This window comes from Triticum urartu, chromosome 6A, assembly GCF_056163025.1.
Source record: "Triticum urartu cultivar PI428250 chromosome 6A, HENAU_Tu73, whole genome shotgun sequence".
NCBI lineage: Eukaryota > Viridiplantae > Streptophyta > Magnoliopsida > Poales > Poaceae > Triticum > Triticum urartu.
In genome coordinates, this window is record NC_141878.1 from 21644571 (window position 1) to 21660321 (window position 15751).

General features: G+C 45.0%; 1 pseudogene; it reads left to right on the forward strand.

Moving 5' to 3' along the window:
* The first annotated feature begins 8849 nt into the window (after positions 1 to 8849).
* Positions 8850 to 9801, forward strand: LOC147963388 (uncharacterized; annotated as a pseudogene).
* The last annotated feature ends 5950 nt before the right edge of the window (positions 9802 to 15751 follow it).

Genomic DNA, 15751 nt, shown 5'->3' on the forward strand with positions numbered 1-15751 from the left:
CTCCTCATGTTGGCCCTGCATGTTGCGTGTGTGTTTCCTGATGGGGAGTTTGATATTTCAGATCAAACCTGGATCATAATCATTTGGATTGAGCTTTGTTGTACCACTGAGAAAAATAATTGGCTTCTTGTAGCTATAACATTTTCCTGTAGTGCAGAGAGCAAGAATAGGCTTCTGGTAGCTGTTGCTTTCCTGTAGTGCTGAGAGCAATTGACGGACTTCCTCATAGCTGTAGCTTTCCTCCATTGCTGGTGCACCATGGGAGTCTATATATTTGAAAGAGCTACACCAATGGCTTGGGCATGTTCGACATGGATGGCATCATTGGAGAGTCTGCATGCTTGGTGATGCCCATATGTGTGGGTGGTATGCGTCATTTACTGGTACTGCTAGGCAATTCTCCTTTTTTTCTATAACATAGATGGTGATGTTAGTGTTTTTGTATTGCGTCGTTGACTTTTGAGCTGTGAGCTTGCCAATTCAAATGGATTGGGCGTATTAGAAATGTCATTCCTTTACTTGAACTGGTTATATTGGAATGTTTTGTAGAGTTATGAGAACGCTCATGCATGGTGTTGCTGATTGTGTGAGAATTTAGTATGGCTAGCGACATGTATATATGCTTGCACTAATGTATGATTATACATCTGTTTAAATTCTTTACTGGTTCCCAAATTGGCTCCTTGCTTTTCTATTTGTGTTGTAGCTTGTATAGTAGCAGCAACAGTGTGGTCCAGTACTCATGCCACCCCCTTTCTTTCTCGTTTGTTCTTGCAGGCTGCCCCGCCGTCCTCCAAGCACGCCAAGTTCGGTGGAGGCAAGAAGAAGAAGGTTGAACCCCTCACCCTCCTTCTATTTCTTTCGCATGTTCCTCTGTCACAGCCTCATGGAGTTTATTTTTGTGCTGTGGGTGCGTTGCAGAAGTGGAGCAAGAGGAAGCAGAAGGAGAAGGTGAACAACTAGTTGTTGTTTGACAGCATTCCCTCTTTTGAATAGTCTTACCTTTTCTGTAAAATGGCATTGCTATCCACAGTGTGAAATATGGTTTTCCCTCCAACAAGAATTGTCATCTTGATATGTGATTAAGGGCCAGCTGTGTTGGGATTTCATAATGATTTTTATTGATGAGACTTGATAGCGTTCATCACATCTGGCCAATCAAACAATGCCCTTATGTAGTCGTAATTCAGAATGCATTCAACAGTCCAGTATGGTATGGTGTTTCTTGGATAACGATCGACATTGATCTCTAACTTTGACATCCATCTAGTAATTAAGCACATGAAATTTCGTATCAAATAGGTTTATTTTATTTAATCTATATGCTCATATATTCAGGTGAGCCAGCGGCACATCCTGTGCCCCAAGATGAGGGTATGCATGCTCGGTGATGGCCAACATGTGTGGGAGCTATGCGCCGTTTAATGGTACTGCTAAGCAATACTCCTTTTCTCTGTGACATAGATGGTGATGTTGGTGTTTTTGCATTATGTCGTGGGAATTTTGAGCTGTGTTTTGATCTATCATCTTTTACTTTACTTGTCTCAGCTGGTTGGTCACTTCTTGTGGTTAGAAGATAGAACATCCTTTCTAGGGTCATGACTTCATGTAGACGTCATATATTTTCCTATATTTGCTAAGTTAAATGGAATTGGCTAATGAGGACATAGACCTGGGGTTGAGTAATAGGCCTGACCTATACATCCTACCTAAGGTCCTTGTCCTATAAGCAAAGAAGTTCAAGAGTAAATAAAGGGGGCCCAACAAATGTGTCGAGTGCAATCCACTCGACCTACTATTCACTCGGAGACCCCTCCTTATTTAGGTCACTCGACCATTAAACCACTCTACGTGCAGAAGACCTAAAGCTACTCCGCGCAGCAACGGTGGGCGTTTACTCATATACTTAATGATCATTTATAGCACTTTATTACGGACGTGATAACCCACAAGTATAGGGGATCACAACAGTTTTCAAGGGTAAAGTATTCAACCCAAATTTATTGATTCGACACAGGGGAGCCAAAGAATATTCTCAAGTATTAGCATCTGAGTTGTCAATTCAACCACACCTGGATAACTTAGTATCTGCAGCAAAGTGTTTAGTAGCAAAGTAATATGATAGTAGTGGTAACGGTAACAAAAGTAACAGAAGCAAAAGTAATATTTTTGGTATTTTGTAGTGATTGTAACAGTAGTAACGGGAAAGTAAATAAGCGAGAACCAGTATATGGAAAAGCTCGTAGGCATTGGATCGGTGATGGGTAATTATGCCGGATGCGGTTCATCATGTAACAGTCATAACATAGGGTGACAAAGAACTAGCTCCAATTCATCAATGTAATGTAGGTATGTATTCCGAATATAGTCATACGTGCTTACGGAAAAGAACTTGCATGACATCTTTTGTCCTACCCTCCCGTGGCAGCGGGGTCCTAATGGAAACTAAGGGATATTAAGGCCTCCTTTTAATAAAGAACCGGAACAAAGCATTAGCACATAGTGAATACATGAACTCCTCAAACTATGGTCATCACCGGGAGTGGTCCCGATTATTGTCACTTCGGGGTTGCCGGATCATAACACATAGTAGGTGACTATAGACTTGCAAGATAGGATTACGAACACACATTAAGCATAATAGGTTTGAAAACATAATAGGTTCAGATCTGAAATCATGGCACTCGGGCCCTAGTGACAAGCATTAAGCATAACAAAGTCATAGCAACATCAATCTCAGAATATAGTGGATACTAGGGATCAAACCCTAACAAAACTAACTCGATTACATGATAGATCTCATCCAACCCATCACCGTCCAGCAAGCCTACGATGGAATTACTCACGCACGTTGGTGAGCATCATGAAATTGGTGATGGAGGATGGTTGATGATGACGATGGCGATGAATCCCCCTCTCTGAAGCCCCGAACGGACTCCAGATCAGCCCTCCCGAGAGGTTTTAGGGCTTGGCGGCGGCTCCGTATCGTAAAACGCAATGATTTCTTCTCCTTGATTTTTGTCTCTCCGAAAGCAAATATATAGAGTTGGAGTTGGCGTCGGAGGAGCTCCAGGGGGCCCACGGGGTAGGGGGCACGCCCTAGGGGGGGCGCCCCCACCCTCGTGGACAGGGTATGGGCCCCCTGGTCTTCATCTTTGGCGAGGATTTGTTATTATTTCTGGAAGTTGTTCCGTGGAGTTTCAGGTCATTCCGAAAAGTTTTGTTTCTGCACATAAATAGTACCATGGAAATTCTGCTGAAAAAAGCGTCAGTCTGGGTTAGTTCCATTCAAATCATCCAAGTTAGAGTCCAAAACAAGGGCAAAAGTGTTTGGAAAAGTAGATACGATGGAGACGTATCAACTCCCCCAAGCTTAAACCTTTGCTTGTCCTCAAGCAATTCAGTTGACAAACTAAAAGTGATAAAGAAAAACTTTTACAAACTCTGTTTGCTCTTGTTGTTGTAAATATGTAAAGCCAACATTCAAGTTTTTAGCAAAGATTATGACTAACCACATTTGCAATAACTCTCAGGTCTCATGTTTACTCATATCAATAGCATAATCAACTAGCGAGTCATAATAATAAATCTCGGATGACAACACTTCCTCAAAACAATCATAATATGATATAACAAGATGGTACCTCGCTAGCCCTTTCTGAGACCGCAAAACATAAATGCAGAGCACCTTTAAATATCAAGGACTGACTAGACATTGTAATTCATGGTAAAAGAGATCCAGTCATACCCAATATAAATTAATGGTTATGAATGCAAATGACAGTTGTGCTCTCCAGCTAGTGCTTTTTAATAAGAGGGTGATGACTCAACATAAAAGTAAATAGATAGGCCCTTCGCTGAGGGAAGCAGGGATTTGTAGAGATGCCAGAGCTCGGTTTTGAAATAGAGATAAATAATATTTTGAGCGGCATACTTTCATTGTCAACATAACAACCAAGAGATGGCGATATCTTCCATGCTACACACATTATAGGCGGTTCCCAAACAGAATGGTAAAGTTTATACTCCCCCTCCACCAACAAGCATCAATCCATGACTTGCTTGAAACAACGAGTGTCTTCAACTAGCAACAGTCCTAGGGGGAGTTTTGTTTGCAATTAATTTTGATTTAGTTTGCATAAAGCATGGGACTGGGCATCCCGGTGACCAGCCATTTTCTCGTGAATGAGGAGCGGAGTCCACTCCTCTTGAGAATAACCCGCCTAACATGGAAGATAAGGGCAGCCCTAGTTGATACATGAGCTATTCGAGCATACAAAATAAAATTTTTATTTGAAGGTTTAGAGGGTTTAGAGTTTGGCACATACAAATTTACTTGGAATGGCAGGTAGATACCGCATATAGGAAGGTATAGTGGACTCATATGGAATAACTTTGGGGTTTAAGGGATTGGATGCACAAGCAGTATTCCCACATAGTACAAGTGAAGGCTAGCAAAAGACTGGGAAACGACCAACTAGAGAGCGACAACAGTCATGAACATGCATTATAATTAATAAACATTGGATGCAAGCATGAGTAGGATATAATCCACCATGAACATAAATATCATGAAGGCTATGTTGATTTGTTTCAACTTATCACATCCTAGCTAGTTCATGCATTAGAGTGTTGCATCATGTTTACTTTTCCAGAAAACTTGAAATGGGGATGACAGAACCCCCAGCACCCCCCTGAAAACAACTAGGGTTTACTAAAATTATTTTCAATGAACCTGAAATGCCCTTCTAAAAAGTCCACCCTTTTTGTCTTGGGTTAGAACCTCTGACAAAATGGGTTCACATTTTTCTAGGACACATAAGGTCATTGGATTAAATCATTACTATTTGCATTTGGGCATTTAAATGCTATAAAATATTTTAAATGCTCAAATAATTCTGGAAATAAGTGTGGGTTGTTGGAAATAATCTAAACAGAGCCCCTGATTATTTTCAAGATTTTTAAAGATGCCTGAGTATTTTTAATAAAGCCACACAGTTACAGAAAAATAGAAAAAAAGAAAATAAAAGAGAAGGAGGGAACTTACCTGACCGCAGCCCACCTGGCAGCCCACCTGGCCGGCCCAGCACCGTGTTGGCCCATGCCAGCCAGCTGCTTCGTCCTCGCCAGGCAGGCACAGAGGTGACGTCGGCGAGCACGAGCTCACCACGGCGCCACCTGCTTGCCGCCCGCGCCCCTGGACACCTGGGCAGGCTCCACGCCGCCGCGCCGACCCCATGGACACCTCACTCGCCCCCTGCCTCTCTCCCTCACTGTCCCGCACCATGGCCGACGCTGCCGCGCCCACGCCACCGTAGTTCTCGCGTCCTCCGTCGTACCCGCGCCGCGCCACCGTGTCCAGAAGCTCCGCCGTCGTCGTCTCCGTCGAGCAGCCTGAGCCCCGAGCGCTCGTGCACCCTGCTTCGTCCTCTTCGAGCTCGACTTCACCGAGCACCGCTGCAGATCCCCTTCGCCGTCCCCGCTGCACCAGCTCGTCCCCGACCTCGCCGTCCGTCCCGTTGAGATCGCCGTGAGGTGCTGCACCTCCCCATCCTCTCTGTTCTCTCTCTCTCGCACCGTAGCGACTGCACCAAGCATCACCGCACGCGCCGCCGCCGAGCTCGTCGCCGACGTGACTCCGGCCACCCACCGGCCACACCACCGTGTCCAACACACTCACCGCATCGCGAGGAGTCCGTATAACCACTCCACGCGCCTCGCCGTGCCCCGTAGCCTCAGGTTCGACTTCACCCGACTCAGGCGACCGCCAAGGTCGTCGCCGGCGATGTTTCCAGCCACCCCGAGCTCCACCTCTGCCACCAAACGACGCGGCTCGTTCCCAGCTACGCGTAGATGGTCTCCGTCGTCCATTTGGTCGCCGGAGCACGAAACCCACTCCCACCGCCGCGTCTGGCCTCGCCGGTGGCTAAACGCCGGCGGGTTTGACCCCGTTGACCTTGACTGGGTGGGCCCAGGTTGACTTCCCCCCGAGTCTATGACAAGTGGGGCCCGCTCTGCTAATTAACTTATGTTAGCACTAACTAAATTTAGTTAGTTTAAATTAATACTGACAGACGGGACCCACTGGTCAGTTTGACCTGGACCAGCTCTGTTGACCGCTGACGTCACCCTGACGCAATGCTGACGCATTAATTCAATTACTGGAATTATTCTTATACAGGAAATTCCAGAAAATAGTTCAAACTTCAAAAATTCATAGAAATTAATCTGTAACTCCAAATGCAAATATTTATATATGAAATTTGATCAGAAAAATCCAATCTTTCCATCTGTACTGGTTTCATGCATGGCAGAACAATTTAACCCTGCTGTTTAGATAAAACAAGCTAATGCACTTATATCACTTCTTATTTTGGGTTATCATTTGAATCCTTGGTTCAAATGGACTCAAGCTATTTTGTCCTAAGTTGCATTAGACAAAACACACTCATTTTTCCATGTCATTGCATGCATCATATTGTTGCATATTGCCATGTGGTGATTGTGTTTCGATGTGTTCTTCGTGGTAGGTTTTGCCTCCGAGGATATTCACGAGTATCCAACTGAAGGGCAGTATTCCACTACCACTCCGTCAGGCAAGCAACCCATTGATCATTTGATACAAACCCATCTTCTCGCTTCTGCTCTCGTTTACTGCATTAAGACAACACGTTTCAAACTGCTGTGTGTTGCGGTAGTTGAACCCACATCCTCTGCATGACCTGTCATTGCCACAGTAACTAGATGAAACCCACTAGCATGTGTGGGAGTGGATTGAGCCATGTTTGTGTTCCCTACCATGCTATGCTTGCTATGCTTAGAGTCGTGTCAGGTCTGGCTCATCAGGGTGATGAACTAGAGTGAAAGGTTGTGTCGGTAATGAGAGTGAAGTGTTGAACATGATTTGATAAAGGTATCGATGAGAGGCCATGTAGGAGTACATGGTGGGTTGTTTCATTGAGACCGTCCTTAAGAACTGAGATCTGTATGCGTGATTTAAGATTTAGCTACTACCACAGATTGGGATCCTTAATTGACTCGCTCGACTTACTGACCCCTCTCGTCCTCTGTCCAGGAGTTGCAAGTAGTTTCTGGTGTTTGTAGTTGCTGGAGACCGTGCACAGCGCTGACCATAGGGGTGGGATGTGATGCAGTAGGCTCGTGGCACGGTGTACCGAGTCGCCCGTTTGGTGTCTCGGGAACCCTGCACACATCGTTTGGGGCCGTTGAGGACACCCCGGCCGGATTTCCTTGCGGATGGAACCCGAATAGGCGATAAACCTGGACTAGAGATTTGTGTGGTTAGTCAGGTCATGGTCTACACCCATGTCGGCTTTCGGTTGAAGTCTGCCGAGCACATGTCGTGTGCAGACGCTAAGTGGTGGAAACATCTGTGAAGAAGTACACCCCTGCAGGGTATACAACTATTCGAATAGCCGCGTCCGCGGTAAAGGACTACTTGGTTGCCTATTACAGTTCATAGACAAGTGAAAGTGGATACTCTAAAATACGCAAGATAAATGTGAGTGCTATGGATGGCCTCTCGTAGGGAGATGGGAGCGGATCCATAGTGGTGTATTGTTATGGTGAATATGTGGACTCGTGTGCGCCACCTCAAAAGAGTTACTTGCAGTCATAGTTTAGGATAGCCACTGAGTCAAAACTGGCTTGCTGCAGTCAAACTCCACCACCCCCTTGATGATACTAATGCATATGTAGCTAGTTCTGATGTAAGTCTTGCTGGGTACATTTGTACTCACGTTTGCCTATTTTATGTTTTATAGAGGGACGTCAATCTCGCTAGTAGTTCCGTGTGGACTTCAACGTTTAGCTTGATACCTCAGCTACCACCAGTAGAAAACGGGCCTATTGTCCCGGTTCATAAGGGCCTTTTGTCCCGGTTCCTGAACCGGGACTAAAGGGTCATTACTAATGTCCTGACCCTTTAGTCCCGGTTCTAACCAGAACCGGGACAGATGGGCCTCCACGTGGCCTGCGCGCTGAGCCCTGGCAGGAGAGCCTTTGGTCCCGGTTGGTGACACCAACCGGGACCAATAGACCTCCACGCGTCAGCATTTCTGTGGCTAGAGTTTTTGTTTTTGTTTTTTGAAAGGGGGGAGGGGTTGGGGGTTTTGGGGGGTTAATTTAGGTATTTCATATATTGTATTAGATAGCTAATTAATAGAGAGAAGTGTACTCTCTTATGTTCGTGCTTGGTCAACGCTACATACTATACATACGTATAGAGGATGGCGTGCATGCGTGCGTAGAGAGCGGCAGAATTGATGGTTTGGCGAGCGAGCGTTCACACGTCCAGCGGTGCATGCATGCAAGGAAAATAAAAAGAATCTTTTTTCTTTTTATATACAATCAAAAAAGGGAAGAAAGAAGAAGAAAAAAAGCGAGCTTCCGTTGGTCTGAGTATAATAAAAAACAAGCCTCTCGATCGGTGGAGTCGAGGGAGTCAACGCAGGAGAGGAGAGGAGGGGAGAGGAGGGTCGCGTGTTCTCTGTGGCCGCTGTTTCTTGTGCTTCTCAACGCACGCGCACGCACTCACGTACGTCTTGCCGCCGCATACTACCCGCACTTCATACAGTTGACTTGAAAAACCGATGGACCGATCCAACAAGTCCTTCTCAAACACGGACGGAGGCACAAACATAACCTTTACTTCCAGTCTGGTAGCTACACGGACGGAGTGCCCAACCGAGTCGGACCACGCCCTCCATCTTCTTGTATATATATACAGGTACCCATATCCTTTCTTGGGCCCGGACGAGCAAGAGAGGAGAAGGTGAGCATCCTGAGTTGTCACCAAGCGAAGCGAGACGATGTACACAGGCAGCTTGATGGACCTGGCGACGGCGCAGTTGCTACCGGACGACGTGCTGGCGGATATCCTCCGCCGCCTCGGACCGCACGACCTCGCCGTCTCCCGCTGCATCTGCAAGCCGTGGCGTGCCGTCATCGATGCTCGCCACATTCATCAAAGACACGACAGTGGGAGGAGAAGCCTTTTATCCGAGAAGGGGAGGCCACGGGCACAATTGGCGACATGGAATCTGCTCTATCACCCGGGCACTACCATGCCGCCTACTGGCGGAGGGCTCTCTATGTGCACCAACATGATTTTGTGATCAGGTATGTAGCTACTCGTGCACTTCTCATAAAATAACACTCCACATGCAGCGGATTTTTCATTTGCCTTATATTAACAAATGGCTCGATTTCTACAGGATAACCTTATCAAACGATACGTACCAAGTGATTAAGCTGCCATTGGGCCTTCATGTGGAAACCGATGAACCAGAACATTACCTAGGAAAGTCAGAAAAAGGGGTGTACTGTGCATTACTCTACGGCAATAATCGTCTTCGACTTCGGATTTGGTTCCTTGACGAAATATGTGGCAAGATGGACTGGCTCCTGAAACGTGATATCAACCTTGCGAATCTACTAGCAATTTATCCTTGGAAATACGGTGACAGGTCTTGGACTAGGCAATATGTTAACGATGAAATTGGCAAGAGCATGGCACCGGCAGAAGCAAAATTTGAATCAGACTACTCTAGCAATGATGATGTCATCGCCGCGGAATATACCGTTTCTACACTTGGATTTCATCCTTATAGAGAGATCATCTTCTTCCGTGCATCCTTTGGAAGAGCAATGGCTTATCACTTCAATAGCTCAGAGATTGTAGACATGGGTTATTTGCAAGGAAAGGGCCCTCATGATTGCGTAGGTGGATCCTTTCCATACACCCCGTGTCGGATGGGGGAGTTGTCAAACAACATGTAATTTAGAAATACTACACGGGTCTTTTAATTTTTTTCCCAACTGCACCTATCAATACAATACATATCAAAATCGGCAAGTAGAGAGTTTTTTTGATTGAATATACTGCATATCAAATTTCATATGTATATAAAAGATAGTCAGCAATAGTTGGAAAATAATTAAAATTCACCTCACTTGCAATGTAACTCAACTATGTATACATATATATCTATACCAATATAAAAAGACCCAAATAGGTAGATCCAATTAATCTCGGCCATCAAATCATGTCAATCCAACGACCTAGACTGCTTCAATGTCGAGCGCTCAACACGTTTAGCGTGCAGTTAATTTCATGCCAAAAATAGTGCTAATCACATAATAACACACAAATAATATAGTACTTAATATCCACATGCACTTAATATATACTTCCAAATTAATGTGCATTGCACGTACACATTGACTAGTAGAGAGAAATGGTCCAAATAATTATATGTTACAAACTAAGATCTATTTTGATGCGCTTAAGATATTCTCGTACAAAGTCATAAATGTTGTCTTTAGCTTCATTTTTTCTTAACACAGTACAATCGAAGTTGCTAAGATACATGCACATACACTCACCCCTATGAACGCACACACGCACACCTATCCCTATGAGATCCCACGAGATATTGATCGGCACATCATATTAAGGATGATGAAGTCACCACAGGCGTATCGTAGTCGATAAGACCTTCTCCTCCCACTGAACGAACAACACCAAAAAGCCTGAAATAAATCCAGAAAAATGAGTGCACCGGTTGATGGTATCCTGGCTTAGGGGTCTCTTACCACGTGGCCTCTCGACCTAGTATGTCGGGCCGATGACCCCCATATCGGTTTCGGAGTGGGCCATGTCGAACGGCCGATGACGTATAAGCAGAAGGCTCCTGAAGACATGTCCACTAGTAGAAAATAGGGCTTTGCTTCTAGCCGGATCGGAGCATCTGTCCCTGTTCGAATGGGACCTTTAGTCCTGGTTCCAAACACAAACTGGGACTAAATCTCCTTAGATGCTAGATCCATCGAAGACTTAATCTCCTTCTACATATCCGACTAGGATGTTGTAACCCTATACCTCCGGTATCTATATAAACTGAGGGGTACGGCTTATAGAAGACAAACAACAATCTAAGGGTAGGTCATCTATACTTTGTACTCCAATCTAAATCAATAAACACAAGCATGATGTAGGGTGTTGTCTCTTCGGAGAGCCCGAACCTTGGTAAACCTCGTGTCCTTGTTACCATCTGGTCAAGATGCCTAGCTCAGGATCTTGAGTCCTACCTCGAGATCTACCGGATTTAGCTCTGTTGTTGGTGGCCCTTACAAATCCCGCTAGGCGATCACCGGTATACGACGGTGGTCAAGATTAGCAAACACATAGGTACAGGCGCGACCTTCGTGACGGGGCAGGTCTTCTTCTTCGACAACATCGCTTTCTTCGCCGACTCAACCGGGAAGTCCCGCGGCAACTGGTCTTCACATGCTAGGTATCACACAAAGCGTGGAATCAGCACGAACCGCCGGCCCTGAGCCCGATTCTGAATCTGGGCGAGTGTGAAAATTCCTCATCGTACCCGACCTTCAGGTGGAGCCTGACATCTCATCCTATGGCCCAGATGTCAAATAAGGCCAGGGTAGGAGATGAAGAAATGAGATCCGTGTAAGATCGGATGTCGGAGAAGCTTCCTCTTGCCCCTATGCCAAATCATGCCAAGAAGAGCGAGAAAATTCTTATGAACGAATGCAGCTTTCGACAACCAGGGCTCGCTATTTGATCGGATCAGGGAATTGTCAGGAAAGGTCGGATTTTTTGACCTACCCACCTCCCATGTCATTGCTAGCATCAAGGAATCAAGCAAAGAATATGAGCTCAACAGATCCTCAGCGGTAGGACTAGTGCCGAGCTTAGGAAAGTGAGTCAGAGTATAGCCCACGAGTAGCATGCCCCTGCACGCGCAAACAATCACTTACTCGGATTCAAGTGCACAGGGGAACACAGTTCCCGTAACCTGCACCGTCCCGGAGCAATCAGGTCACCTGATGCATGGGAATTGTTCCTCGTCTGACAATTTTTGGGTGAGTCGGTGCGCCAGCTTTGGACCCTGTTCCAGGAAAGAGGAGCAAAATCATCAACTCCAGGGACGCAGAAACCCTGGCAGCATTCAGAATGAACATCAAAGATAACTGGCTTGCTCGGGACCTCCTTCGACACCGGCTGAGGACCATGGCCGAACTCACCGACATAGTGGCCAGTTATTACGCCATGGAAGATGTCTGGCTCACGAGCATGAGGACCCAAGGAACCACCCCCGGACCAGCTCCAGATGCCCCAGGAACAAATAGAATAAGAAGTACTTTGCGATAGATGGCAGTGCTAAGCAACAAGTCATAGTACAATGCAGCAAAAAAAATGCCAACCCTCTTTTTATTAGCTATATCAATGAGGATATGGAAGTGCCTTTGTTGGTAAATATCTGATGGCATCACTTGGTCAAGATTTGGAAATAGCCAAAATAAAATCCAAATGATCAACCACTACTAGAGAAAAGCCTAATAGTAGCTCGGGTTTTTTGCCTATCAGTAGCGCGGGTAGTACATGTTTCAAGTGGATGGATTATAATCCATGACTTCATTACTCATATCATCACTCAATGATATAATAACTCATCATCATCATCATCATCATCACCATATTAATATAAAACTCTTGCATCATATCATCACCAACAACACTAGCTAATAATCATCATAGTCATCACCACTACTTAATCATCATAGTCATAGTGTAGTTACCTAATCACCAGCAACACTAGCTAATAATAAGCATCAGTCATTACCACCAACACTAGATATTTAATCATCATAGTCATAGTGTAGCACATCATCATCTTGAAATTCATTCTAGCTAGCTAATCATTCCAGCTGCTCTCTCTTGGGTAAAATAGCATAGAACATGTGTAGCAGTCTAGATTCATCATATTGGAGCATGCAGATGAACCTGTCTCCTAATTGTGGGCTGCGCTTGATTTATGTCCCCTAGTACTTCTCTGCGATCATTCACAGTTCTGCTCCAGTCTTTGACTATTAAGACTTCCTCGCTTCGAGAAATCCTGAATGCACTCATGTGCAATGTAGGATGTCTTGGTTGTAAGCTAATCATTGCCATGCGACCTTTAGGCTCGATCCAATGAGGTACGACATTCATCGGGAGCCCCTGTTGAAGAACATCGTAGTAATATACTTAACAATGAAGTTTAGCTTAAAAATAATGTATGCAAAAGATGCACTGAGGACAAATAGTAAAAAAATCTTACCATCTTTCCTAAATAGATGTGATCGTAGTTCGATACGAACACTATTGGTCACACGTTTTGAGTACTAAGATTTTCAAGTCCAGAAAAATAATTTCTCTTGACAACATCAAGATCTTCAAGCCATGAAACATAATGACTTATCTCCTTGCAGTTTAGTTCAGCCTTGGGACAGTGGCAGGCCATGTCTACCAAGCGCCGGACATGTTTGCTTGAATGGAAATAAGCTGTCAATAGAAATTAGTTATCAACTATTTTGAATAAACAATATCAAAGACATAAATATGGTTGAGAAACTCACATAATGGTAGAACTGGAGGCGTCTGCACATCGACCCAGATGTCGATGTTGCCTTCAATATCATCTTCCGGACGAATATCAAAGGTGATAAGCATATCATGCTCAAATGCATAAGCCTTGCATAGTGCTCTCTAATTATTGCATTCAAAATAGGTGTAGGTGTCTGCATTGCATAATTTTGCGTCGAAATTATAACCATGCTCGGTCCTCAAGCGAACTCTCTTTACCTCCATACTTTCCATAGAACTCAAACCAGTCTTATTCAAGACAAAAACTCTTGCATGGTAGGGGATACGCTAGTAGAATAGTAAAAAATTAAAATTATAAATTGAAAAAAAGAAGCAGAAGTCATGCTTAATTACGAAAAAAGACCTGTCGTTGTGACTTACTATATCCACTTCGAAGGTCTCATCCAGCTTGATACTGAAGCGCCTATCATCAACTAGGAAATGTATGTCGCACAGGCCGCGCTCGTCTTCGCAGTATTCGTACATACCGAAATACTTTTCATCATCAGACATTTCCTATGTTCATAGTTGAAACATTAATTGAAAATCCAGGACACTCGATATTTCCTACATATTCTAGCACTAGTCATGCTTAAATTCATGGAAAAATCCGGCATGACCTTTGCTGAAATAGGACATATCGAGCGCCTGAAATTTGCTGGGACGGAAACGAATTAACATTCCGGCAAAACATAGGCCACTCGGAGGCACATTGCAAACAAGAACACCAAGACATACTCTATATTCAGAATGCATCATCATCGACATCAATGACATGGCAACTATTTGCAACACATTATCATTTGGCTATTCTCACCTAGAGGACTGAAGGGGTCGACGATGGGGACGACTGCGGGGATGAGGCAGGGGCAAACTTGATTTCTACACAAACAAAATATACTAACCACTTACTATAAATAAACTAATTGTATTAAGAACTTACTATAAATAAACTAATTATATTAAGAAATTACTATAAATAAACTAGTTCTATTAAGCACTTGCTATAAATAAACTACTTCTATTAAGCACTTGCTATAAATAACCTAGTTAGTTAACCTAGCTAGTTAACCTAGATAATTAACCTAATTAAACTAGTTAACCTAGCTAGTTTGAATTGTTACTAATTTACTAAAAAAATCTACTCTATGCCAGAACAGAGTGAGGAGAGATGAGGGAGGGAGGACGGAGCAGGGGTGCGAGAGGGAGGAGGATCGGAGGAGGAAGGAGAGAGGAGGAGGGGAGGAGGGGGGAGGGAAAGGAGGAGGGGGGGGGAGGGCGGTGGGACGAGGGGGCGGACGAAGGAGGAGGGAGGAGGGGGCGGCCGGAGGAGGAGGAGGAGGGAGGAGGGGCCGGCCGGAGGAGGAGGGAGGAGGGTGCGGTGGGAGGAGGAGGGAGAGGAGGGAGGAGGGCATACTGAGGAAGGAGGAGGGAGAACAGCGACGGCGATGTGGCGGCGGCGAAGGAGTGAGGCGGCGGGGAGTGAGGGGTGGAAGAAGATGGTCAGGCGCGGGAAGGAAAATTTGGAGATAAGTTACCCATAGCCACTACTAGGGAAATCCTTATACACAGAAATTTAGCAGTAGCGCGTGTCAAAAATGGGCGCTAGTGCTAAATAGCAGTAGCGCGCGTTCGTAAACCGCGCTACAGATACAATAGTAGCAGTAGCGTGTGCGCATGAAAAAGTGCTACCACTAATATTCCCATTGCTAAAACGGTAGGCTACGCATAGCAGTAGCGGTCTTGAGGGAAGAGCGGTACCGCTAGGACATAAGTAGCAGCGCGTTTCGCGCCGAGAGCGCTACTGCTAATGAAAATAAAATAAAATGAAAAACAAATGGAAAAGTAAATGAAAAAGAAAGAAATAGAAAAAGGAGAAAGGAAAAAATAAAATGTAGAGCAAAATAAATGAGAAAGCGAAAAAAGGAGAAAGGCGTAGCAGTAGCGTTTGTTCGTAAGAGGTGCTATAGCTAACGTAGCTGTAGCGCATTTCCTAGACCCTCGCTGTAGAAACAGAAAAGGAAATAAGAAAGATGAAGGAAATTACATAGCTATAGCAGTAGCATGTTTTGTGAAAATCGCTATAGCCAACTTAGCTATAGCGCGTTTCATGAAAAGCGCTACCGCTAAGTTTGACTTAACCAAAAAACCGTTTCCCCCGGCTACCACTTTTCCACCAAATTCCTCGACCCACCCCGCCGCCGTCTGCCCGATTCACCATCGCCCCACTTTTCCGCCATCTCCTGCCGATGTCGACGCCCCCGTAGCCACCAGAGTGGCGCGTCGTCGACGCCACAGGAG